We start from the raw sequence: 26877 nt of genomic DNA on the forward strand, positions 1-26877 counted from the left end.
CAAAAATAAATAAACATTAAAAAAAAGAGATAATTGAATTGGGAGAGTCATTTTGGGTACAATCTTTTACCAGATATGTGTTATACAAATATTTTCTTCTAGTCAATGGCTCATTCTTTAAACAGTAAAAACTTTTAATTTTGAGGTAGTTAACTTTTATTGCTTATAACTTATAACTTTTCTTTTATCCCTTATCTAAAAATGCTTTGCTTAACTCAAGTGACAAAGGTGTTCCTATAGTTTCTTCTAGAAATTTTATAGTTTTAGCTTTTCCAGTTAGTATGATTTTGAGTTAATTTTTGTATCTATTTTAAGTGTTCAGTTGCATCTTAAAGTATGTGCAAAAGCCTATCATTTCTCCATTGAGTTACTTTGTCACTCTGTCAAAATTCAATTGTATATACAAGTGTGGATCTATTTTCACACACTATTTCTGTATGTCTAACCCTTATGCTAAAACTACACTCTTGATTACTATAGCTTCACAGTAAATTTTGAAATTAGATATTGCAGATTCTTTGTTCTTTTTCAAGACTTCTGTATATCAAATAATTTTTACAAACACCTGCAAAAGAAGAAAAAAAAAGGCCAGCTGGGAATTTGATTGACTTTCCATTGAATCTGTAGATCAATTCGAGGAGAACTGACATCCTAATACTATTGTTTTCTTATCCATTATATGGTACACATTTGTTTAGATCTTCTTTCATTTCTATCAGCAATGTTTTGTAACTTACAGCATCCAAGTTTTGCACATGTCCTGTTGGACTTATCCCTAAATATTATATATTTTAATGTTATTATAAATGGTATTCTATAATTTCAATTTCCAATGGCTCATTGTTAGTCTACACCAAAAAATTGATTTCTCTATTGATTATTTTACTCTTATAATCTTGCTAATACACTTATTAATTCTAGCTTTTTTGTAGATTCTTTGCAATTTTCTTTGAGGAGTGTTTCATCTGTGATTAAAGATAGGTTTATATCTCCCTTTCTGACACCTTTTGTTTCACTTCCTTGGCTTGTTGCACTGACAAAGGCCTCTTGTATATAATCGATGACAGCGGACATCCTTTTCTTGTTCAATCTTAGGAGTAAAGCACTCAGTCTTTCATCATTAAATATGAGGTTAGCTGCCGATTTCTTCTAGATGCCCTTTGTCAGGTTGAAGACGTTCTGTTCTGTTCCTGGCTTTATTGAGAGTTTTTATCATGATGTAAGTTAAATTTTGTCAAATGTATTTTCTGCATCTATTAAACTGATCATGTGCCAACCGATCAGGGCCACCCAGGTGCCCCTGTAATGATTGATTTTTAAATGTTGAGCCAATCAAGCATTCTTAGAATAAAACTAACTTAGTCTTTTGTAATATACTGTGTAATTCAATTTGTTAACATCTGATATTTTTGCATGCATTTTCATCATGCAAAAATGATTACTCTGTAGTTTTCTTTTCTCATACTATCTTTATCTGGTTCTGGGATCAAGGTTATGCTGGCCTCATAGAATAAATTGGGAAGCATTCCCTGTTCTTCTTTACCTTTTTTCTAGAAGACTTTATGTGGAATTGGTATCATTTCTGTCTTAATTGGTAGACTTTACCAGTGCAGCAGTTTGGATGTGGAACTTTCCTAATGGAAAGTTTTAAATATGAATGCATTTTCTCTACTAGCTATAGGGCTATTCAGGATGTTTACTTTTTCTTGGTTGAGTTCTGGTCATCTGGTGTTTACAAAGGAATTTGTTCATTTCATCTAAGTTGTTGAATTTATGTTCATACAGTTTTACATAATATTTACATATTTTCTTATTGGGATAAGAACACAACATGAGATTTACCCTCTTGACAAATTGTAAGTGTGTAATACAGTGTTGTTAACCATATACACAACCTTGTACAGCACATCTCTAGAACTTACTCCGCTTGCATAATTGAAACTACAGACCCATTGCCCACAACTTTCCATTTCCCCCCTTATTAACCATGTGCTCTCTGCTGGGTCTGTAGTTATGTTCTCTTTCATTCCTGATATTGGTAATTTGTGTCTTCACTATACATATCTTTTTCTCCTGATCAATCTGCCTAGAGATTTAGCAATATTATTTTTTCCAAAGAATCAGGTTTTAGTTTCATTAATTTTCACTATTGTTCTTTTGTTTTCAAATTCACTTATTTCTGTCATTGCTTTTATTATTTCCTTCCTTCTGCACACTTGAGTAATTTGCTCTCCTTTTCCCAATTTCTTAAGGTAGAAACTTGATTTGAAACCTTTTGACTTGATTGAAACGTTTTCCTATGATTTTTTCCCTTTTTCTTTTCTTTATTTTGAGAGAGCATGCACGAGCTGGGAGAAGAGTAGAGGGAGAGAGAGAGAGAGAGAGAGAGAGAGAGAGGATTTTAAGCAGGCTCCACATTGAGCTTGGAGCCCTATGTGGGGCTTGATCCCACAGCTCTGGGATCATGACCTAAGCTGAAATCAGGAGTCAGATGATCAACTAACTGAACCACCCAAATGTCCCCTTTTACCTTTTCTAATATAATGTTGTATATTTCCCCTTTAGCAAGGCTTTAGCTGTGTCCCATAAGTTTTGATCTGTTTGGTTTTTATTTTCATTCTATTCAAATTTTTCTTATTCCCCCTGAGTTCTCCTTTGACTCCTGTGTTGTTCAGTAGTACTACGTTGTTTAATTTCAAAATATTCAGGGGTTCTCAGATACATTTCTGTTACTGATGTCTTGTTTAGTTTTGGTGTCAAAGAAGATACTTATTAAATTTCCATTTTTAAAAAATTTTGGGGATTTGTTTCATGGCACAGAACATAATCCATCGTGGTGAATGTTCCATGCATACATTTGAAAAGAATCCACACGCTTGAAAATAATTCATCCATACATTTGAAGAGAATGTGTGCTCAGCCGTTGTCGGGTTGAACATTCTATAAATGTCACTTATGCTTATTTGTTCTTTTAATTATGTAAAGAGGAGTGTTAAAGTCTCCAAATATGATTTTCACTTCTATCAGATTCTCCTTCATACATTGAAAAACTGTATTACATGCATACACAGTTAGGATTATGTCTTTTTGATCAACTGTTTCCTCTTTCATTTTGTAATATCCTTATCTGTGCTAATGTTTATTGTTCTGAAATCCAATCTGTCTGATATTCATAGCCCCTTCCAATTAGTAGTCCCTTCCAATTTTTTGATTAGTGTTTGCCTCGCACATCTTTTTGCATCTTTTTACTTTTAACGTACAAATTTATTTATTTTTAATTGGTTTCTCGTAGAGAGTGTCGCTGGGTCTTGCTTTTTCACCCAAGTAGACCATTTCTGCCTTTAATTTTGTTGTATTTAGTCTACATTTAATGTAATGACTGATATGGTTGGATTTAAATCAACTATATCATTCATATTGCCTCATCTATCTTTTGTCCCCTTTTTCCTTGCTTTCCTGCCCATTTTTTTGGTATGAAATTTATATTGTATAATTCCATTTTGTGTCCACTCTTGGCTTATTAGTTATTCTTCTTTGATAATTTATTTCATTCTTAGTCTACAGATTCCCACATACTCATTAACTTGTCAGAGTCTGCTTTCAACAATATAAGGCCACGTTAGGTATAGTGAAATAACTTTGCGACACTGGATTTCCATTTTCTCCCTCCCATCCTTTGAGCTATTTTTGTCATACGTTTTACTTCTACATACGCTTTAAGCTCCAAAATTCATCCCTACTCTTTTGGTTAGAGAGTCAATTTTCTTACAAACCAATAATACAAAATAAGAACAATTGCTTTAGAGGCTCCTGGGTGGCTCAGTCAGTTAAACATCTGACTTTGGCTCGGGTCATGATCTCACAGCTTGTGGGTTCGAGCCCCGTGTCGGGCTCTGTGGTGACAGCTCGGATCCTGGAGCCTGCTTTGGATTCTGTGTCTCCCTCTCTCTCTGCCCCTCCCCCGCTCACACTCTGTCTGTCTGTCTCTCAAAAAATAAACATTAAACTTTTTTTTTTTTTTTTAATTTTTTTTTTCAACGTTTATTTATTTTGGGGACAGAGAGAGACAGAGCATGAACGGGGGAGGGGCAGAGAGAGAGGGAGACACAGAATTGGAAACAGGCTCCAGGCTCTGAGCCATCAGCCCAAAGCCTGACGCGGGGCTCGAACTCACGGACCGCGAGATCGTGACCTGGCTGAAGTCGGACGCTTAACCGACTGCGCCACCCAGGCGCCCCTTAAACTTTTTTTTTAAAAAAAAGAACAATTGTTTATATTTATCTTTAGTGTTACTATTTTTTTTTAATTTTTTTAGTGTTTTTATTTATTTTTGAAGGGGAGAGAGAGACAGAGCATGAGTGGGGGAGGAACAGAGAGAGGAGAGACAGAATCTAAAGCAGGCCCCAGGCTCTGAGCTGTCAGCACAGAGCCCAACACGGGGCTCAAACCCACGAACTGTGAGATCATGACCTGAGCCGAAGTCAGACGCTTAACTGACTGAGCCTCCCAGGAGCCCCTTAATTTTAATATTTTTACAGCTCTACATCTCTTTGTATGATAAAGCTCTTCATTTCCACCCAGTATTGTTTTGCTGTCTCAAACTTCCTTTAATATCTCTTGTTGGGTGAGTCTCCTGGCAATGAATTCTCTCAGCTTTTGTCGTCTGAAAAAAACAACTTGTTTTGCCCTCATATTTGAAAGATTTTTTTCACTGGATACAGAGTTCTGAGTTGACCTTTTGCTTTTTCTTTCAGTACTATAAGGATGTGACCCCACTATCTTCTGATTTGCCTTCTTTCTGCCAAAAAGTATGCTTGATATTCATACCTTTGTTCCACTGTATTTAAAGTTATTTTTCCTCTAGCTGCTTTTAGGATTACTCTTTATCTTTGGTTTTCAGAAATTGACGTGTGTGTGTGTGTGATCCTATTTGGGAGTCTGAATTTCTTGTATATGTGCTTTGCTTCTTTATTACTGTTTTTAAGTTAAAATCTAAAGTTCTCAGTCATTTTCTCTTCAGCTATTTATGTCTCTTCCTCTTTCTTCTCTCTGAGAACTCCAATAATATATTTAAATTCCATTTGATATTGTCCCACAGCTCTTGATGTTCTGGACTTGTTTTGTTTTGTTTTGTTTTGTTCATATTTTTCTCTGTGTCTTGGTTTTTGTTTTGTTTTTGTTTTGAGAGGGAAAGAGAGAGAGAGCACACAGGATAGAGAGGGAGAATCCCAAGTAGGCTCCATGCTCACTGCAGACCCTGATGTGGGACTTGATCCCACAACACCAGGATCAGTACCTGAGCCAAAATCAAGAGTTGGGCACTCAACCAACTAAGCCACCCAGGTGCCCCACTCTTTGTCCTGGTTTAACCATTTCTGCTGACCTGTCTTCAAGTTCACTTATTCTTTCCTCAACAATTCTCAGTTCCCTTTTCAACCTGTGAAAGGAATTCATCTTTGATGTCATGCTCTTTTTTTTTTTTATTCCTAGTACTTCCATTTGACTATTTGTAAAAATCATTTTCACCTCTCTGTTAAAATTCTCCATTGCTCATGCATGTTGTCCACTTTTTCCAGTAGATTACTTATCAATCATAGTTATTATAAAGTCTTAGGTCATTTCTTAGTCTACTTCTATTGATTGGTTTACCTCTTAACAATGGGGTTTTGTTTGTTTGGCTTTTGTATGTTTTCTGATTTTTCATGCAATGATGAATATTGTATTTAGAAAAACAGTAGAGATGAAAATAAATAATATTTATGCACGGAAGTGGACACAGCTCTTTTCCTGTCAGTTCATCATTGTGTGTGCGTGTGTGTATTTGTCTAGTCCATTGTTTAGCTCAGTTGTTGTTCTAGTCACTTTAGGGGCACCACAGACTTTAATTTCCTTCAGGGGCAGCTGAGGGTTCTTTTTTCATTTTGCAGTGTCTGTGATGCTAGTGGACTTTTCTCAATGTTTCTGCTTTTTTCTTAGCTTTCAGTGGTCCCAGTATGCCTGCACCACAGAAGACGATTCCTCTTGTTTCTTCCCTCGAAGTAGACTGCCATTTCTTGTAACTTCGTGTGAGGCTCATGGTGAAGGCAAGAGGGATTCTTAGGTCTCCTCATCCAGCTCCTGTCTTTGGCAGGTCCTGTGCACCTGGTCTGGAGAGTGGAGGTTTCTCATTGTTGCTGCTATGCACTCCATCCCAACGAAGCCAAGCTGTCCCTTGAAGCTGTGGTGTGGCTGAGACTGAGTGGTGTGTGAGCTTTCTGCTTTTCTTCCAGTGATAGGTTGTGTTTCTCTTCCTCCCTTATAAGCAGTGAGTCTCTGCCTGGACTCTGGGTATGGGAGTTCCCCGATGACTTAAGGCTCTTTCTTCTTATGAGAAAAGAGTCTGAGAAGATGACAGGGTTTTGTGTGAGTCTCTCAGTGGCCACTGACTACTTCTGGTATGATTGTGGCACTAAGGGGAGCTGTCTCTGGTCTTCTCCCCGGTCCCAGTATTCCTTCTGTGGACTCAGTGGAGGCCCATGGATAAAAGCATGAGATTGAGTGCAGACTCCTCCTAGGTGTAGAGCTCCAAGTGATTTTGGATCCACATTATAGTCCACACATGGCCTCTATGAATTTGCTAAAATGAAATCTGCTTTCTCCTGACTCACTTTAATGGTGACCACCTGCCAAAGGTAAAGCAGTTTGTTTGACCATCTCTCCTTAAAGGGGCTCATCACTTCAAATTCGTTCGACCTGATTGCCGGGAAAGCTGAGTCTCTGATGGGCTCAAAAAAGTTGTAGTTTTGCAGATTACCTGGGTTTTCTCATTGCTATAGTAGGAGTGACATTCTCCTGTGGCTTTCTACATACGAAACTGAAAATAGCTCTCCGACGGGAATATTTTCATTTACAAAATCAGTTTCTTTAGTAGCTAGAGAACATTCAAATTTTCTACTTCATCTTTAGTAAATTTTGTTTTCCTATTAATTTTCTCATTTCCTCTACATTCTCAAATTTTGGCCTTCAGCTTTCAATAATATTCTGTTATTTGAGGGGGCAGTCTTTAACAACTTAGGCCTAGTATTATTCTACCTTTTTACATTCCCGATATTCCTTAAGTTTCTGTTTTTTAACTTGTTCAGTTTTAGTAGAGTTTTGAAAGAACCAACTCTCAGCTTTGGTGAACTCTATTTTATTTAATTTATTTATTTATTTATTTATTTATTTATGAACTCTATTTTATATATTTTCTCTATTTTAGTAATTTCTGGTCTCGTTTAATTATTTCATTCCTTCTAATTTCCTTGAATTTAATCGGTTGTTTATGTTCTAACTGCTTGCAGGACACACTAATTTTCAACTTTTGCTTTTAAAACATATGCATTTATAGCTATCATTTCCTCTCATATATGGTTTAAGTCTTATCTGAAATATGAATATCATTCAATTCACATATTTCCATTGCAATTTCTTCTTTGACCCATGGGTTACTTAGAACTATATTTATACTTTTCCAAACTAATGGAAATTTTCTTTTTATCTTTTTGTTATTTATTTCTAGCTTAATTAATTTGTAATCAGAGAATATACTTTGTATGATTTAAAGCCTTTTAAATTTGTTGACACTTGCTGTATAATCTAGCACATGGTAAATTTTGAAAAATATTATATTGTACGGTTATTCTTGAGTGAATTATATTACATATACACACATATACAAATAATAATTAGGTTGTTTATTTCTTGTTTTGGCCAATTCTATGTTTTTACTAATCTTTTTGTTGATTTGTTCTACCAATCACTGAGCAAACTGACTGAAAAATCTTCCATTATGATTGTGAAGTTGTCTATCTCCTTGTAGTTCGGGGAAATTTTGCTTTATATATTTTGAGGCTATTTGTCATATTCAATTTTAAATTGTTACATCTTCCTAGTGAATTAACTCTTTTATTATTGTGAAGTGATCCCCTTTATATTTTATCTTATGCTTTAAAATATAATTTGTCTGGTATTAATATAGCTACATCAGTTTTTCTGTTGGGATATATATTATATATAAATATATATACCTATATTTGAAATCAAATATGTATTTTTCATTCTTTTACTTTCAACTTTTCTATATATATTATATATGTATATTTAAATATATGTAAATGTGTGTGTATTTAAATATACATATATGTATATGTGTGCATTTAAATATGTGTATATTTAAATTTTCATTCGTACACAACATGTTTGGTTTCGTTTTTTAATCTAGTCTTCAACATCCTTGTCTTTTAATTAGAATATTAAAACTATTTACATCTAATATAACTCTATTAGCAAATTGGTTTTTATTTTGTATTTCCAATTTTTTTAAATGTTTATTTATTTTTGAGACAGAGAGAGACAGATCATGAATGGGGGAGGGTCAAAGAGAGGGAGACACGGAATCTGAAGCTGGCTCTGGGCTCCGAGCTGTCAGCACAGAGCCTGACATGGGGCTCAAACTCACCGACCGTGAGATGATGACCTGAGCTGAAGTCGGATGCTTAACTGACTGAGCTACCCAGGCGCCCCTTTAAAACAAAATTTTTTTTTAATGTTTATTTATTTTTGAGACAGAGACAGACAGAGCATCAATGGGGGAGGGCCAGAGAGAGGGAGACACAGAATCGGAAGCCGCCTCCGGGCTCTGAGCTGTCAGCACAGAGCCCCACGCATATTTTGCATTTCTATTTTTGTTCCATTTTCTTTCTGTCTTTTCCTTTGGATAGATTTTTTAAAGATCACATTTCTGTATTTTATTAGTTTACTTCAAAATGTTTTTATCTTAGAAATTATAATGTGCAGTCTTGATTTATACTAGGGACAGAGGGGGAGGGAGAGAGAATCTCAAGCAGGGTCCATGCCCAACAAGATCATGACCTGAGCTGAAGTGAAGAGTTGGATGCTTAACCAACTGAGCCATCCAGGCCCCCTTAGAATACCTTAACTTAATTTACCCACCTCCTAAATCACATGCTATTGGTTTATATATTTTAATTTTCAATATTAAAAAAAAATCTCACACTAATTTTTATGGTCAATATTTATTTAGGTTTACCTACAGAGTTGCCCTTTATGTTTTTCTGCTTTCATTCCTGGGTCTGGGTTTCCATGTGGTTTCATTTTTTTTTTTTTTTAAATACCTGAACAACAGGTTTTTTTTTTTTTTTTTTTTTTTTTTAGTTCAGGTCTACTGATGACAAATCCTCTAGTTTTTGATTATTTGAAAATGTGCTTATTTTACTTTTATTCATGATGAATGTTTTTGCTGGGTATAAGGATCTAGGCTGGTAGTTATTTTCTTCCAACACTTTGATGATAACGCCTCATTGTTCTTCTGGATTCTGTGTTTCCTTTGAGAAAATCATCTGTTAGCTTTATTATTGCTTCAGCGTCATTCTCTCTCTCCTCTTCTAGAACTTCAATCACATATTTTTTTAGTCATCTTCACTGTATCCACGATGTCTCCTATCCTTTTTCTGAAGTGTTCATTCTTCTGTGTTTCCAGGAAAATATTCTGAATATTTTCTTCTAAGCTTTATTCAAGTTCACTAATCCTCTCTTAAGTTCTAATGTATCTCTAAATCCACCCTCTTGGTATTTAGTTTCAGTTATTGTATTTTCCTATTCTAGAATGTTCCATATAGTTAGTTTTTAAATAGCTTTCAGCTCTCTGCCAAATTCCCAATCTTGTCTTTTCTTGAACATATTAAAAATAGTTAGTTTAAAATTCATGTTAGACAAATGTACCCTCTGACGGGAAATGCAGATGATGGGGGGAGGCCTCTCGATTTTGTTGTAAACCTAAAACTTCTATAAAAAATTAAGTTTTTATTTAAAAGATTAAAATGAAATAAAATAAAATAAAATGAAATAAAATAAAATTCGGTGTTAGATAACTTCATTATCTGGAACACCTGTGGGTCTGCTGCTATTATCTGTAGTTTCTCTTGGTTTTAAAAAAAAATTGTGTTGCCCCCTCTATTTGAATTCATGTTACTTTTTAACTTATATGTCTGAAATTTTTATGAAAAATTTTAGAAGCAATTTGAGGCTCTGGATGTTATCTTTTTCTAAGGAGGCTCATGTCTGTTTCTGGCAGTTAGTTAAGGGCACCATCAATCTCAGATGAATTTAATTCAAGCCGAGGTTGGGATAATTCAAAGTTGGGCTTGAGAGTCTAGAAGAACTGATCTGCTTCTAGTTCACCCTTATTTGTAGGATGCAACCACACTCAAAACCTAAGGGATTTACTATGGCTACTTCTTTTGGTGAGCCAAAGCTTGAATTTGTCCTCCTAGCCCCTGGTCAACTGAACCTCCTCTCCTGGAACTGTAAATGTTCCCTGTGCAAAAGGGGTCTTGAATCCCTTGCTCATTTCTCTGCGTTCTTTGCATTTGGATGTTAACCAAGTAATTTTTCACTGCTCTGGTCGCTCTCCATTGCCTTCAAATCATGCATACCCATTTTTCCAGCATTTGTAATGGTTCCCAGTGGAAAGGTTTCTCCAAGTTTCCCTGTGTCACCATTGGAGATAAAAGTCTATCTCTGCTCTCAGAGAAACAGGGCAAATGCTTTGACCCAGTCTCTAGGGCTTGAGTAGAATAGATTACTCTCATTCCTATTCTTCTGAATTATTACTCGTTTGTCTGATGACCCCAACTACTGAGCACTCGTGGACTCTAAGCTCACACTGCCTGGTTCAAGTCTAGACTCTTACTGAATGTGTGTTTGTGGGCATTAAATAGCTTCTTTAGACGTCTCTTTCATCATTTGTAAAACATACATAACAGGGTTGCTACAAGGGCTAAATGAGTACGTTAATTAACACAATGATTTTAGATTAGTGTCTGTCATATAGTAAAAGCTCAAAAAATTGACTATTAATATTCTTTCCTTGATTAACCAGAGGATACAGCTTAAAATGTCACTTTCTTTTATTGCCAGACCAAGTGAAAAATCAAGGAGTTTGTGTAGTGACTTTCCAACTTTGAAGACCAAGTATCTGAACTGCAGGTAGCCAACGATGAAACTTTCCGCAAAATAGGTGACTTAGATTGCAAAAGGAGAGTTCTGGAATGGTATGTACTGTTTCTTGGTAGTGTGGTAATGGTAAATTATATCCGAGGATTTCAGTTTGCTCATCTGCAAAATAGGATTATTACAATGCTGGTGGTTGTGCCTGCTTCTCAGGACCATTATAAAGTCATAGCTGGGAACGTACTTTAAAAATTATAAAGTGCAAACCACAAACATATGGCCGACTAATCTTTAACAAAGCAGGAAAGACTATCCCGTGAAATAAAGACATTCTCTTCAGCAAATGGTGCTGGGAAAACTGGACAGCAACACGCAGAAAAACGAACGTGGACCACTTTCTTACACCCTACACAAAAATAAACTCAAAATGGATGAAAGACCTAAATGTAAGACAGGAAGCCATCAAAATCCTCGAGGAGAAAACAGGCAACAACCTCTTTGACCTCAGCCACAGAAACTTCTTACTCAACACGTCTCTGGAGGCAAGGGAAACAAAAGCAAGAATGAACTACTGGGACCTCATCAAAATAAAAGGCTTCTGCACAGTGAAGGAAACAATCAGCAAAACTAAAAGGCAACCAACAGAAAGGGAGAAGATATTTGCAAATGACATATCAGATAAAGGGTTAGTATCCAAAATCTGTAAAGAACTTATCAGGCTCAACACCCAAAAAACAAATAATCCAGTGAAGAAATGGGCAAAAGACATGAATAGACACTTTTCCAAAGAAGACATCCAGATGGTCAACCGACACATGAAAAAATGCTCAACATCACTCATTATCAGGGAGATACAAATCAAAACCACAATGACTTACCACCTCACACCTGTCAGAATGGCTAACGTTAACAACTGAGGCAACAACAGATATTGATGAAAATGCGGAGAAAGAGGATCTCTTTTGCACTGCTGGTGTGAATGTCAACTGGTGCAGCCACTCTGGAAAACAGTATGGAGGTTCCTGAAAACATTAAAAATGGAACTACCCTACGACCCAGCAATTGCACTACTAGGTGTTTATCCAAGGGATTCAAATGTGCTGTTTCGAAGGGACACATGCACCCCAACGTTTATAGCAGCACTATCAACAATAACCAAAGTATGGGAAGAGCCCAAATGTCCATTGATGGATGAATGGATGAAGAAGATGTGAGATACACACACACACACACACACACACACACACACACAATGGAGTATTACTCGGCAATCAAAAAGAATGAAATCTTGCCATTTGCGACTATGTGGATGGAACTGGAAGGTATTATGCTAAGCAAAATTAGTGAGAGAAAGACAAATATCATATGATTTCACTCATATGAGGATTTTAAGACACAGAACAGATGAGCATAAGGAAGGGAAGCAAAAATAATATAAAAAACAGGGAGGGGGACAAAACAGAAGAGACTCTTAAATATGGAGAACAAACAGAGGGTTACTGGAGGGGGTGTGGGAGGGGGAATGGGTTAAATGGGTAAGGGGGCTAAGGAATCTACTCCTGAAATCACTGTTGCCCTCTATGCTAACTAACTTGGATGTAAATTAAAAAATAAATAAATTTTGAAAAATTTTTAAAAATTGTAAAGTGTGGCAGGTGTATGGGCATGATCTCTGTAATCGTTTATCAATACCACCAATCAGAAATTTCCTGGACCTTTTTGTTTAAAATAGGAAGATCAGAAGTCAAACCTTAAGGAGCGTATGTACTTCCCTGAGTGCACGCACGTGCACACACGCATGCGAGATTTGCTTGCTGAAAAGAGAAAGAAATATCTGACAGTTGTCGATTTCAATCTTTCACACGAACGGGTCTGCCCCGCAGTCCCGTTGCCAGCAGCCCATCCTATGGCGGCTGAAGTACAGCCAGATGGAGTCACTGGCTTATTGGATGCTGATGGGCCCGAAGCAGAGCCACTGAAATGTTCCAACATTCTCACTCCTCCCCGGGGGCCTGAGCCTGTCAGCGGAGTAATGAGGAAGAGGAACAAAGATGGGAAAAGACCAGCAGCTATTCATGAGGCTGCGGCCATCCCGCGCCCCGCCCCCCTCCAGCCACCTGCTTGAAGGGAGGGATGTTGAAAGAACCACATTTTCCATTCCTCAAAGCCAAACAAGCGCAGAGAATCAGCCGAGCCTCCCTAAATCGGTGCCTGATGGGGATATAAAAAGCTGAACCCACTGAAAGGCTGCATCTGTTAAATGAATCCACAGGCTGGGAGCCAAATCAAAACAGATGTGCTTAGACAGCAGGCACCCCTCCCACGGAGAGACACCTCTCCCTCCATGTCCGAAGCCCGTCTTCTCTCTGCCAGGAGATCTGGCCAGATTATGGGAAACATGCACTTCCATCAGGGACTCCAATGGTCTCCAGAGCCAACCCCTCCTCACATCACTTACCTGCATCATGTGAGCCCCGCACACCCCCAGACTGAGGCTGTCAGTGAAGGGGTGAATGCAGGCACGGAGGCCAGTTAGACTCACCGGCTCTCATTCCCCAGGCCTCCTTCGTTCTGGGTTCCCGTCCACAGGCCCAGGTCCCCAGCTGGATCAAGGATATAAGTCCTGGCTGCTCTCCAAGGCCTGGCTCAGCTGGCACTTCTAGAGGCTTCCTCAGTCTCCAGGACAAGCCTATTACCTCCTTGTCTCTTCCCACAACATGTCTGTGAAAACCTTTACCCCAGAGAGCCCCAAAGATTCACCAGTTGGCTTCCGGGAGTTTGTGAATTTCCTGCACTTCTTTTTTTCAATGCTTATTTATTGAGAGAGAGAGAGAGAGAGAGAGAGAGAGAGCAGGGGAGGAGAGAGAGGCAGAGAGAAAATCCCAAGCAGGCTCTGCACTATCAGTGCTGAGCCCAACTCGGGGCTCAATCACAGCAGAGCGACCTGAGCCAAAATCGAGAGTTGGCCAACTTAACCGACTGATCCACCCAGGAGCCCCTTTCTTGAACTCTTACGCAGATTCCCACATATGGGCATCTGTACATCTTTTCTCAGGAGAAAAAAAGAAATAACTTTTACTGGGTTTCAGAGAAGGCTTTGCCCTAAAAACGTTTAAGATAAATATGGATACAACTCTGGATGCCTGGGTGGCTCCATCGGTTAAGCGTCAGACGTTTGATTTGGGCTCAGGTCATGATATCACAGTTTGTGAGATCGACCCCCAGGTCGGGCTCTGTGCTGAGCGCACAGAGCCTGCTTGGGATTCTCTCTCTCCCCGCTCTCTGCCTTTCCTCCACTGGCTCGTGCACGCACACACTCTCTCTCAAATAAGCATTAAAAAAGAAGACATAACTTCTTAAAAATTATGAATACAACTCCACTGCGATATAACTTTGATAGTGAGAAATGCGTTGTGATGGACAGTTCTAAGCCTGCTCCTCCTGCTGACCAGAAAACCCACAAAGGTTGATGGGGCCGAGGTGTAGCCCAGAATAAAGTGCTCGCTAAATCTTTGCTAGATCAACGTTGGGTCTCTCAGCCCTCGGAAAGTGTGGGCCAGTGAGATTTGAAAGGCATAAAACTCAGCTTTTTTCAGTATGAGAGGTATTGAAACTACTCACCAACACCCCCCTCTGCACACCCTCAGCCACACACAAAGGCAGACACACAAGCCTGATCAGCCTCAGCCACCTCAGCATCCCGCATCCCCAAGGACTTCTCCAGGCATCCGGCAAGCTCCGTGAGGTGATTCAGTCGTGATTCCCTTCCCGTCAAGGCAATCCCCCTGCCTCGTCACTGCACTTCTCCCTCTCTGCCTAAGTGATAGCTGGGCTACTCAACTTGAGTTTCCTCAAACTTCCTCCACCCGAAAAATCTCTATCACCTCTCTCTCCGTACAGGCCAGTTTCTGAGGAACGATGGTCTCTCCAACTTGCTACGGCTGATCTCCCACATGTCTCGTTAGCGTTTTATTACGACAATTTTTCAAATATATAGAAAACCAGCTACGATATTAAAACGAGTCCCCCTGTGTCCGTGACCTAGATCTATCCATTAACACTGTCCATATTTGTTTGCTCACTTTTGCCTTGCTGAAATATTACAAAGAGGCACATGTCACATTTACTTTCAAAACTTTGGCACGTGACTCTAAAATATAAAGGCATTTTCTGGCCCAGTGATAATACCATAGGACAGCAAGCCAAATGAACAGTGATTCCTTAGTAATGTCTTATACATTCAAATTCAAATTCCCCTCGTTGGCCCTCCCCAAATTGCTTTGCTTGAGACAGAATTCAAACAAGACAGAATTCAAACTTTGCATTTGGTTCTTGTATATCTGAAATGTTGTTAAGTCTTAAGCCGCCCTCCCCAACCCTTCCCCGGGCACTGCCCGGTGGAAGAGACCATTTAGGATGTCCTCTGTGATGGATGCTACACTTTCTGGATGCGTCTGATTCCTCAGCCTGTCATCTAACTCATTTTTCTGTGCCCCATATTTCACGTTGACCAGAAGTCCGAAGAGGCTTGACGGGTTTTCAAACTCTGGTGAGCGTCAGACTCAGCTGGGTAACGTGGTAGGAACACAGAGACCGAGGCCCGAACCTGCCTTGGTGAGGCTGAGGCTCTGTGCTCCCCACTAGCTTTTCAGGGTCTTCTGGAGCCTGGACCACGGGGGATGCCATGGGCTCGTGTTGTACACAGTGTGGCACACTCTTGTGTGCCCACTGCAGTGATGCTGGTACTGACAGGGGCTGTGGGCGGTGACAGGCTGACCCCTCAAGGTCAAGTCTTATGTGCTCCCTCGCCTTGCCTTCCGTCTTGTCCAGATTCCTCAAGACATTTTGCCACGAGTTATTTCCATTTTCTTTTATTTCTTCAACTTCTCCTCTCTGGACTTTCTCTTTCTCTTTCTAAAAAGAAAAAAATAAGAAAGGAAAGGAAAGGAAAGGAAAGGAAAGGAAAGGAAAGGAAAGGAAAGGAAAGGAAACATCATGCTCTAAGTGTGGCTTATGATAATAAAGCAATGGGTAAAACATAAAGGTCCAAGGAGAGAATTGGCTATATATGTTATTGAACAAAGTCATTTGCGCCCCCCAAATTTACATCATACAAAAACCTATGAAGGTATGAAGAAAAATTCCTGCTACAACATGAAATGAATACAAAGCTACAAAATGGACATGCAAATACAAAGTAGCCATATCACGCATAGCTGTGTAATTTAAAAAGTTTTGTTATGTTTATTTTTTAGAGAGAGAGAGAGAGCATGTGTGCACGTGAGTGGGGGAAGGGCAGAGAGAGGTGGGGACAAAGGGTCTGAAGCAGACTCGGAGCTGTCAGCGCGGAGCTCCGCGCCAGGCTCGAACTCACGAACCGTGAGATCATGACCTGAGCTAAAGTTGGACGCTTGACCGACTGAGCCACCCAGATGCCCCTGAGTTTTGAGGAAGCACTCTAACAAGCAACAGAACTGTCATAAATACCTGGACCTAGAGAACAAGCATAGGGAACGGTCAGTTGTGATTTTCTCTGGGTGGTGGGATGGGGCGAGACGTTCATCTCTGTCTTTGGGTCTTTGACAATTTCCAAATCCTTCTAAAATGGGCACACATTAATTTCAGAACCAGAAAACGGTTTAAAACCACAGAAAGCGTTTCTTTTTCTTGATGTGGTGCCCTCAAGTTAGCATCGAAATGATTTACAACCTTCCCGCCCTCCGCCCCCTGCCCTGCATTTCTTGAAGGCGTTGTTGACATTTATTTTTCCTGTACTTAAGTCCCATTCATTCATCTTGTAATCCTGCATGGTACTCTGTTTCCAGTCCAAACAGACGGGAGTGTGTTTGCCAAGAATTCCGGCTCTCGCCTTGACCCCTCTGAAGCATTTGGAAGTGTTGACATTGTTGAATTCTTTCTCTTTCTTGAGACAGTCTCCTCCCTTTCCTCCCACGGAATTACTCATTTTCTTACAAATATTTATTGAATACTTGATATGGGCCAGGCGGTGTTCTAGGCCCCTGGGATACGTCGGTGAAAGGAAGCAGACAAAAACCTCTGCGCTCCTGGGGTTTACATTCTGGCCGGGGGAGGGAGGAGGCGGAATAAACAGAAAGTGTAAGAAATAAGTTATGTGTTATTGAAGGTGATAAGGACCACCGGAAGGACAACCCAGGCTAAGAGGTACGAAGAGTTCGGGAGGGCGCTGGGCGGTCTGTGGTGGTTCTAAGTCTCATGGTGAAAAACGTAAATGGGCACAGACTCAAGTGAGGTGAGAAAAGTCACTGGGAATTACTGGGGAAATCCGGGAAAGAGGGGTCCAAGCAGAACGACGGTTGGTGCAAAAGAGCAGTCTGAAACAGGCCGGAAGCCCGCATGGCGAGGGTGGCTGGGAGCGACCAGAAGCAGGGGCTGAGAAGGGGGAGCTTCGTGGGCTTCCCTGGAGACTGGGCTCTTGCTCTGAGGGGAATCCAGAGCTGCTGAGGGCTTTGGGTGCTGTGGCGGAATGTGACTTCCGTGTTGAAGGCCGTCAGGCAGAAGCAGGGAGACCTGTGAGGAGCCCCTTCAGGTGACAGGTGTGCGAGGTAGCAGGTGGAAGGAAGTGCTGGGATTCCGGATCTGGCTTGAGGACAGAGCCCACACCATATCTCTCCGTCCATCACTGCCCTCTCTTCTTCCTGCCTCCTTTCTCTCTGCACTCCAGCCCTCGGTAAACCCGGCCACTTAGGTGGCTCCCCTAAGTTCCCGCAGTCAGGCAGACAGGTCCCCCCACCTTTTTCCAGCTGAGAGCCACATCCCAAGATCCCTCCAGGTGGAACACCGTGGCTGAGCTTTCTATCTCTTGGATAGAGATTCAAACCAGGAACCTGGGGAGCTTGTTCTCAGTCTCTGAGTGATCAGAAGAGCTGTCCTGTGCTGAGAATTGAAGTGGGTGCCTTGGACTCTCATTTAGAATGAGGAACACAGTACTTCGCAGAGTACATTCACATCTAGTATTCCATTATTTCATGTGATGAAATAACCAAGCCCAGCAATAACCCTGGGATATGGCGTGGCAGGTACAATTACACTTGCTTATGAGTTAGATAACTAACACATCGAGGGACTTATTCAGTGATGGTGGCAGCGAGTGGCGGAGACGGGACTAGAACTCGGGTCTCCTGGCTCCTCGTCAGTGGGATCAGTCTCTGGGAATCCTGGAGCCCTTATCACAACATCATAAAGCACAAGTTAAGAGCATCTTGGCTGCCATGCGTTCCGGCCAAAAAATAACTGTGAAAACAAGCAAACTTCTCAGGGTTAGTGGACATGCCCTGGTGCCCAGGCTCAGATGGAGTGCTCCCCCCCCCCATAAAGAATCCAGCTTGGGCTGCCCCTTCTCCTGCTGCTCCCCCGGCGATGTGAGACCCTGCCAGGTGCCATCTATCCATAAGCTATGCCAGGACGCTATCCTGCCACCAACAGGGCCCCTTTGCTTTGGGTTTTACTTTGCTATTAGGAGAGGGAAATGAAACACCAGCTCAAGTTTTACTCTGGGAGTGCAGAGTATAGACAGACCGCCGCCGGTTGTAGGAGCTGGGAGGCTCGGCGGCTGGTAATGGCCTTCAAACTGAATGGACGATGAAGGCTGAATGCGATAGCGCAGTCAGGCTATAATTAATTTAGAATTTGAAATGGAGAGAAACTTTAGTTATCTCAAGCTGGGCAAACCAGAGGTTGCCGTAGGGCTGTAATTCCTTCTCACATGCCTATCAAAACTATGTACCTAAAAAAGTCATCTCCATTCCACCATGGAGGCCCTTCTCTCTGACCCATTTCCCATTATTAGACCAATTAGTACTCAGCTTCTGTTCCAGGAGATTAATGATCTGTCGGTGGAAGGAAGGGGGAATTTATGGGCTGGATCAAGGTGTCGCCAGAGCCCTCCTCTCTCCCTAGTTGCTGCCCTCTGTGCCATACAGGTGAGCAGTCAGGACTCAGCCCCCCTGGCAAGTGGTCCTCCTGGGGAGGAGCAGGACTTTCACTGACAGAGCAGTTGAAGGCGGAGCTTCAACCAGGGGGCGGGAGCTCTTCTGAGAAGGGTGAAATCTCCAACTCCTGGCCACAGCAAGGGGCTGCTGCCTTAACTGTTACATCTCTGAGGGACCTCCACAGGAAGGGTTTCCTCTTTCCCTTTGCCCAAGTGGCACACTTTGGCACTTTCCAGAACAGGAAAGAGATGATCAGATGAGAAGATACCCTTTCCTAGCCTGTCAAAGAACTAAACAAAATGTTCTTCTTAAATGTGAAGACAATGGAGTCAAGCGTATCTCTGAGGTCTGTGGTCTAAAAGATAGGAATAGGGACACCTCGGTGGCTCAGTCGGTCAAGCATCCGACTCTTGATTTCTGCTCAGGTCATGATTTCACTGTCCCTGAGATCAAGCCCCGTGTTGTGCTCTGTGCTGAGCAAGGAGCCTGCTTGGGATTCTCTCTCCCTCGCTCTCTGCCTCTCCTCTAGCAAAATAAATAAATAAATAAACATTAAAAAAAAAAGTAAAAGATAGGAATAGCACGACAAGAATAAAGATGTAAATAGATATGCGAAATCCAACTAGAGGGAGCAACAATTGGCTGGAGGACTGACCGCTGTGTCACAAGTCAGCAGAATGAGGTCATGTAACACAAGTATAGGTGAAATACATGTGGAGACCACCCTGTTTGGAGACTATTGGCACAATGACTCTGAAGCCAGGATTCACCTTGCAGTCAAGGTCACCAACAAGCACCCAAGCCATATTCCAGCCAGAGATCTACTGGTCATTAAAAATTCCCCAGTTAACTGGGAGGCAACCACAAAAATTGTATGAGAAAATAACCCAAAAGTTGTCTGGATTGATCCCCTAGCAGGGAAACGTCTTTCAATCACAGAAAGATCTAGATTTAAACTTAGAAATGCTTAAGAGAATCAACCCACAGTGAGACTATTTTGTGGGTAAGGTGTTGAGAGAGCATTTTCCATGCGTTTCTCCTGTTTCTGCACATCTTGTGAGCAGACGCATGACTGCCTTTCTTCTGCACTATCTTTTCAAGGATATGTGGTGAACAGCTTTGGAAAACAGAGACAGAGTTCCTCCAGAGCAAAGGGCAGGTTTATTTACTGTCCAGTACAATAAAGATAGCGCCATCCTCCACAGCAAAAATGAAGCAGACTTACTGTCCATTAGAAAAGATCTGGGCGCCCTAAGCTCAGGGCTCCTCTCCCATAATCCATTGTGGATGCAGGTGTCACTTGGCCTGTTTCACACCACCCTTGGGGACTGGGACTCAGAAACTGGTATAAATGCTGAGATTCTACTATTGCTATGAGTAACTAAGTCCTTTGTCTCTGACTCAGAAGGCTCCTATCCTTTGCCAGCAGCCACCAAACTGATTATTTTGGAAGTAGGCTAAATTTCAGATTCTTCACAATTCTTGACGTAAGTATTCAACTCATATTTAGTATTTAAGTTCCTACAGTACTTAAGAGATTTTGGCTTATGCAAGTAATAGGCCAGTTTTGTGATTCCATATTAAAATTAAGTGATTTACATTTGTGATTTTTGGGGGGCACCTGGGTGGCTCAGTCGGTTAAGAACCAGACTTTATTTAGCTCAGGTCATGATCTCACAGTTCATGGGTTCGAGCCCCGTGTTGGGCTCTGTGCTGACAGCTCAGAGCCTGGAGTCTGCTTGGGATTCTGTGTCTCCCTCTCTCTCTGCTCCCCCCTTTCTCCCCCAAAAATAAATAAACATTAGAAAAATAAAATAAAATAAATTTGTGATTTTTTTTAATGGAAATTCAAATTACTTCACATGTAATGTAGTATGGATTTCAGGAATAGAATTTAGTGATTCATCACTTACATATGACACCCAGTGCTCATCCCAACAAGTGCCCTCCTTAATGCCCATCACACATGTAGCCCATCCCCCCCCACCCACCTTCCCTCCCCCAACCCTCAGTTTGTTCTCAGCTCAGTATTTAAGAGCCTCTTCTGGTTTGTCTCCCTCTCCGTTTTTGTCTTTATTTTTCCCTCCCTTCCCCTATGTTCATCTGTTTTGTTCCTTAAATTCCACCTATGAGTGAAATCATATTTGTCTTTCCCTGACTAATTTATTTTGCTTAGCATAATACATTCTAGATTTACTAAATTTATATAGAGTGTAAGAACACTTAAAAGGACTTAGATTCATCTTGTTTATAAATTACAATTAATTAGACTTATGAAAATCGACTAAAGACCCTGGAAAGGCTTGGTTTATCTATCAGACAATTGAAGTACCTTACAGAGGAAAAAATATATATTAAATTTACAAACCCAATTTCATTTATTTATTTAATGTTTATTTATTTTTAATTTTTTTAATGCTTATTTATTTATTTTTTTTTTTTTTTAATTTTTTTTTTTTAACGTTTATTCATTTTTTTGGGACAGAGAGAGACAGAGCATGAACGGGGGAGGGGCACAGAGAGAGGGAGACACAGACTCCGAAACAGGCTCCAGGCTCTGAGCCATCAGCCCAGAGCCCGACGCGGGGCTCGAACTCACGGACCGCGAGATCGTGACCTGGCTGAAGTCGGACGCTTAACCGACTGCGCCACCCAGGCGCCCCTCATGCTTATTTATTTTTTACAGAGAGGGAGAAAGAGTGGGAGAGGGGCAGAGAGAGAGAGACAGAATCTGAAACAGGTTCCAGACTCTGAGCTGTCAGCACAGAGCCTGACGTGCGGCTCAAATTGGGGAACAGTGAGATCATGGCCTGACCTGAAGTCAGACGCTTAGCCAACTCAGCCACCCAGGGGCCCTGCCAGCTGCCTTCTTTAAGTTTTTTTGGTGTTTGTTTGTTTGCCGTCGTTAAGTTTTTAGGCGACCTTCTAACACAGAATGAGACATTTCTTCTGATTTCCTACCTTAGCCAGAATGAGGAAGTTTCGAGAGTTTCCACTTGGGTTTTTCTTACCACTGTGGCTCTTACTCCGCAACAGTGTCCTTCCAGCTCTCACGTGCGTCCTTTCCAGTGACACATGCAGGGAACAGACAAATGAACACGAGGTGGGGTGTGAATCCGTTGAACTCACTATGAGACGGATTTGGAGCTAGAAGTTCTCCACATCAGGGGGAGGGTTGGGATGGCATTTTAAGTTTTAGCCCAGATCTTCTAGCCACAGCTCTTTAAAGATCTGAGTCATTCCTTTTCCTCAGGAGAAATAGCCATAAGTTTTTTCAGTGACAGATGAAGGAGATAATCACTATATGCTTTGCTGTGATGCTGCAAGGGCATTCCTCAAAGACACCCAGGCTCCCCTTCGGCAATTCGCTCTGGGTCTGACAACAGGCTCGGGTCTGTAGCGAAACCGGGCAAAGCATCATGGTTTTCCATTGCAGCAGCTAACATCAGTCTTTGCCTCACCTGCCCTTCGTCTTTGGTTACACAGTTCAAGCAACATGCTGCAATCTCACCACTAAGAACACCACGGTCTGTTAGTCACGCCCCCCTGACTCTTGCAGATAAGGGTCCAGGTTGCCACTGGAACTCTTCTGCTATTACAGTCATTTGTCCATGTCACCTCTGATGGGTTAGCCCTGCCAACCGTGCTGTGCTTTTCTTTAAAAGAAAAAAAATAAAGTTTATCTTCGAGGGAGAGAGAGCGAGCGAGCCCATGAGCAGGGGAGGGGCAGACAGAGAAGGCGAGGTAGACTCTCCGATTTTACAGAATCTACTTTTGTATGCCTGCCTCCCTGAGCATTCTCCCCCTTCTGCTCCCAAGGCCGTTCTGGCATTAATGTCTCATTTGGTTGAGGCCATCATTTATCACCACGCTGCGGGGCACTGTGTCAGTAGCAGATTAGGGGGGCGCTAAGGGTCCTTGCCAGGGTGCTAAATCCTGAGTCATGGGAGAGTGCCCACATGTCAGTGAAGTCTCCCTTCTCCAGTCTTCTGTTTTCTTTCACGCCAGTTATCTCAAGATTCATTCCCAGATGGGACCTCCTGAATCACGAGGGTGCATGTTAGCTGGGTTCCGGAGCCCTTTCTGAAGACGGGAGGCATTTTTCGCGTCTGCCGTGCTGAGATCTGCTAGGGCTAATTATTGGTCTTCCACAGGGACTGGCAAACTGTGGTCCACAGGTCAAACACGGCCTGTTTTTGCAAATAAAGTGTTGTTAGGACTCCAGCCATACCCATTCATCTACATATTGGCGAGGCTGCTTTTTGTTTTGTTTTGTTTTTAAGTTGATTTATTTATTTTGAGAGAGAGCGCGCAAGGGCTCGTCCACACGAGTGGGGGAGGGGCGTCAACGAAGCATGGCTCGAACCCACAAACTGTGAGATCTTGACCGGAGCCGAGATCACGCTTAACCGACTGAGCCACCCGGACACCCGTGCTTTCTGGATGCAGTGCACGAGTTGAGTAGTTATGAGAGGGGTTGCGTGGCCTGCAAAGCCTAAGATATTTGCTGTCTGTCCCTTTACAGAGAAAGTTTACCACCCCTGGCCGAGAAAAGCCTAAGATATTTGCTATCTGTCCTTTTACAGAGAAAGTTTACCACCCCTGGCCGAGAAGCCACGAGGGCAAGTAACATCTTACAAAGCACCTGCTTCAGGTGAGACCTCCACGTCACCTTGGGGCAAGGGGAGGCTACGAAAGCACCGAGAGGGCCAGGTAACCTGAGGATTGAGGGGTCTGGAGCACACGTACCCAGACGACCCATTCTAGGCCGCCGGGTCCCGCTCTCCTTTACGGCGCCTTGACTTTGGCACCGGCTACTTGCTGGGGCCATAACATCAGACCTCACCACGCGTTTTATCAGGTCCAAAGCCACGTGTACAGCGGGATGTGCCATCCGGCCCCGGCAGGCGACAGTCCTTTTATCTGCTACAACAGAGGGCTTCTGGCTTCCAACCTGGCGCCCTCGTCAATGGTTTTCTGACTTGGGTCTGCCGTTGTCTTGCTGCCCCCTGGGTTTCTGGGAAACCCCGTAGCCCCAGGCAAACCAGACCTGTTGGCCACCCTCACTGTGGTGTCGCCGAGGTAGTAATTGCAGGAAGCGACGAAGACCCCGAGACTGGGGGATCGTGGGGAAGGGTTTTGTCTGGGCAGGGGGCAGCAAAGGCAGACCCATAACGGGTTACGGGAAAAACCATTAACTGGAACCACCTGTAGCTCTTGGAACCGACTTCATCTCCAGAATGAAGAATCATCACTGAGCGACCCTGGCAGCGATGGGAAGCAGCAAGTCCCTTCTTCCTCGTCCAGCCCCCTGTTTCCCTCCAGCGTCCCACGGCGCCCCAGAGCCTAATTCCACCCAGGCGGCGTGGAAATGGAATGTTGAGAGTCCCAGCTGCAGCATCACAGGGCACAGAAGGTCACCTCCCCCCTGGGGACACGGCTGCAGGTGCCAAATAACCAGCACGCATCCCGGGTATTCACAGAAGGGGGTCTTCATGATGGGCCACAGCATGCCAGGGGGTATCACCACCCCCTCCCTGACAAGACCCGGGTCCTTGTCGCCATCTACTAACAAATAAATGACCCAAGACACAGGATCTGCTGTCCGGACCTCGTAATACCAAGTGTCTTCGTTTGGACTCCCCAGATCTGATCCCAAAGCAAGGGTTTGAGTGCAAGTGGTTTATCTGGGAGGTGGGGGGACAAATAAAGGGTGTGTTATCGGCCAGCCACCCCCATGGGTGGGTGCGGGGAAGCTTTGGCCTCCAGGGCCACAGCGGGTCCCTCTTAGGCTCTCGAGCTTGGGGAGGGGCTCACTGCACTGGCGCCACAGCTCTCCGCAAAGTGGCTGTTGATGGCACACGGTGACAACCACCGATCAGGCAGGAGGAGAAACAGGTGAGGTCTGTGGTCCCCATGAGCGAGCTGCCTGAGAGACCCAGTAAATAAGAATATGGCAGGTGGGAGGGGGCTGTGGTATTTCCGTGCAGGGTTTGAGGACTGGTCCTGTCCTGCCTCACCTGGGGCCCAAGTGACCTTCTGTGGCTGCAGAAAAAGGCCTCGGGCAATGAGACACAGCTGGAAGTCGGCTGGAGCACCCCTAGAGCAGAGGGTGCAGGCAGAGCACCCACAGCTTCTGCTCCAGGGAGGCAGGAAGAACAGACAACTGGGGCTCAGCAAGAGGAAAAATTCACCCTCCTCGGGCCTGGGGCTCACTGCTAACGCGCCGCACGGGGGTCACCTCCTCACCAGCCATGGAACTTGCCCTATTGTTATTGCCATTTTGCAGATGAGAAAACCGGGGCTCCCAAAGGTCTGGCAACTCGCCCACAGCAGTGACCGACGCGGGCTGAGGTCCTAGGTCTGCGCGACCCGGAGTTAGCACGCCTAAGCGCCCTGCGACGGCTGCCCGCCCCCACTGGAGATGGCGTGGGCAGGCAGACACGCGCACATCTCCCCCAGGTGCCAGGCATGCAGGGCGGAGGCTCTGTGGGCCACTTGCCCATCCCAGGCCGGCTTGTCCCTGGCGATACTGCAGCACCGACTCTCTTAACTGCGGTCCCGTGGACGGGGCTGGTTTTGCTGAGCCAGAGAAAACACCCAATTTGCCTGGGTCTTGGAAGTTTACTTTCTCTGGTTATTTTTGCAAGGCCGGGAAAAGAACAAATCCTACCCCAAACTGACTACCTTCTTGCTGGGCGTGGTTTATGGCAATGATGTCAGGACCCCCCCGGGGGGGGGGGGAGAGACTGGACCTTGCAAGTGTCATTTGGCCCTTTGAGTCCGCATTCCATGATGTTTAATCGTTGACAGCTCTACCGACTGGGGAACAGATAAGACTTGTGTCCTTTTTAGATGACACATTTGACTTCAGTCCCTCCTTCCGTACCCGTTCATAAATTGGCAAGGCCCCCCAGTGTGGAATATCAAACGAGGGAGTTTCATTTGATCTACAAATCTATAAATTTATAGATTTATTGATAAATTTATTTATAAATTTATCTATAAATCTATAAATCTGGTTGATTTATAGATTTCTGGCTAATTCTTTCTGTTTTCTCTTTTCTTAAGGGTTCATTGTGGAATAATTAAAACACGCACAAAAGCAAAGAGAAAAGGAAAATCAACCCCTATGAGCGCATCACTCAGCTGCGGTCATGATTAACTCAACCACTCTCGTTTCGCCCACACACTCCCCGGATCCCTGGATTAGTTAGACCGTATCACTGTGGTGCTCTTCTAAAAGCATCGATTCCTAAGCTACTCCCTCTGAATTTTCTGATTCAGTAAGTCAGGACTGGGGTCTGAGAATCTGTATGTTTTTATCAGTTCCTCGGGTTTCGGAAGCTATAGTATAAAGAAACGAACACAGGTTCTACAGCAGGCGGGTCCTAGTATGAGTCCTGGCTTTGCCCAAGCTATGCAACTTTGGGTGAAAATTCACAGTTTTCAGACTTTTTGTCTCGAAGAACCACCACCTCTGTCAACCTGTGGTCTACTGAGACCGTCTGATCCTTTTCACATTAAATAAATGTGATCAAACCTAGTATCCCTCAGCCTTCCCTTGTCTTGGTGCTGGGGTAGGGATGGGGGGCCGGGTTACTTGGGAGCTATCCTGTTTGGGGATGGCTGTGTTTGCAAAAATCTCCCCAACCCTGTCGCCGCACCCCCTTCTGCCCTGTGTAGCCTGCCTCACTCTGTTTGCTCGAACTCCCCCTGCCCAGCTCCCTGGGAAACTAGAGGGTGAAACTTCTTCTAGATGGCGGTCTTCACTTACAAAATTCCTGGACCTGGCGTAAGCTTGCATTTGGTGCAGGTGGCTAACCACCTTTTTTTTAAACCAAGACGAATCCTTAATTTCCGGGGTTGGCGTTCAATCGCTGGCTGCTCGTAAAAAAGCAAGCAAGCTTCACCA

At 43.0% G+C, this 26877-nt stretch overlaps 1 long non-coding RNA gene across 2 annotated transcripts; it reads left to right on the plus strand.

Annotated features, from left to right (window-relative positions):
* Positions 1-17046: 17046 nt before the first annotated feature.
* LOC147575816 (uncharacterized) lies at positions 17047-26511 on the plus strand. Of its 2 annotated transcripts, none has more exons than XR_015241973.1 (3): positions 17047-17263; positions 23549-25323; positions 26034-26511. It is a non-coding gene; the product is annotated as an uncharacterized LOC147575816 (long non-coding RNA). The 2 variants fall into 2 exon arrangements; XR_015241972.1 differs by having other exon boundaries at positions 23549-23675.
* The last annotated feature ends 366 nt before the right edge of the window (positions 26512-26877 follow it).

Source organism: Puma concolor, chromosome D2 (genome assembly GCF_028749965.1).
Source record: "Puma concolor isolate L17-30 chromosome D2, mPumCon1.1.hap2, whole genome shotgun sequence".
NCBI classification, from domain to species: Eukaryota; Metazoa; Chordata; class Mammalia; order Carnivora; family Felidae; genus Puma; species Puma concolor.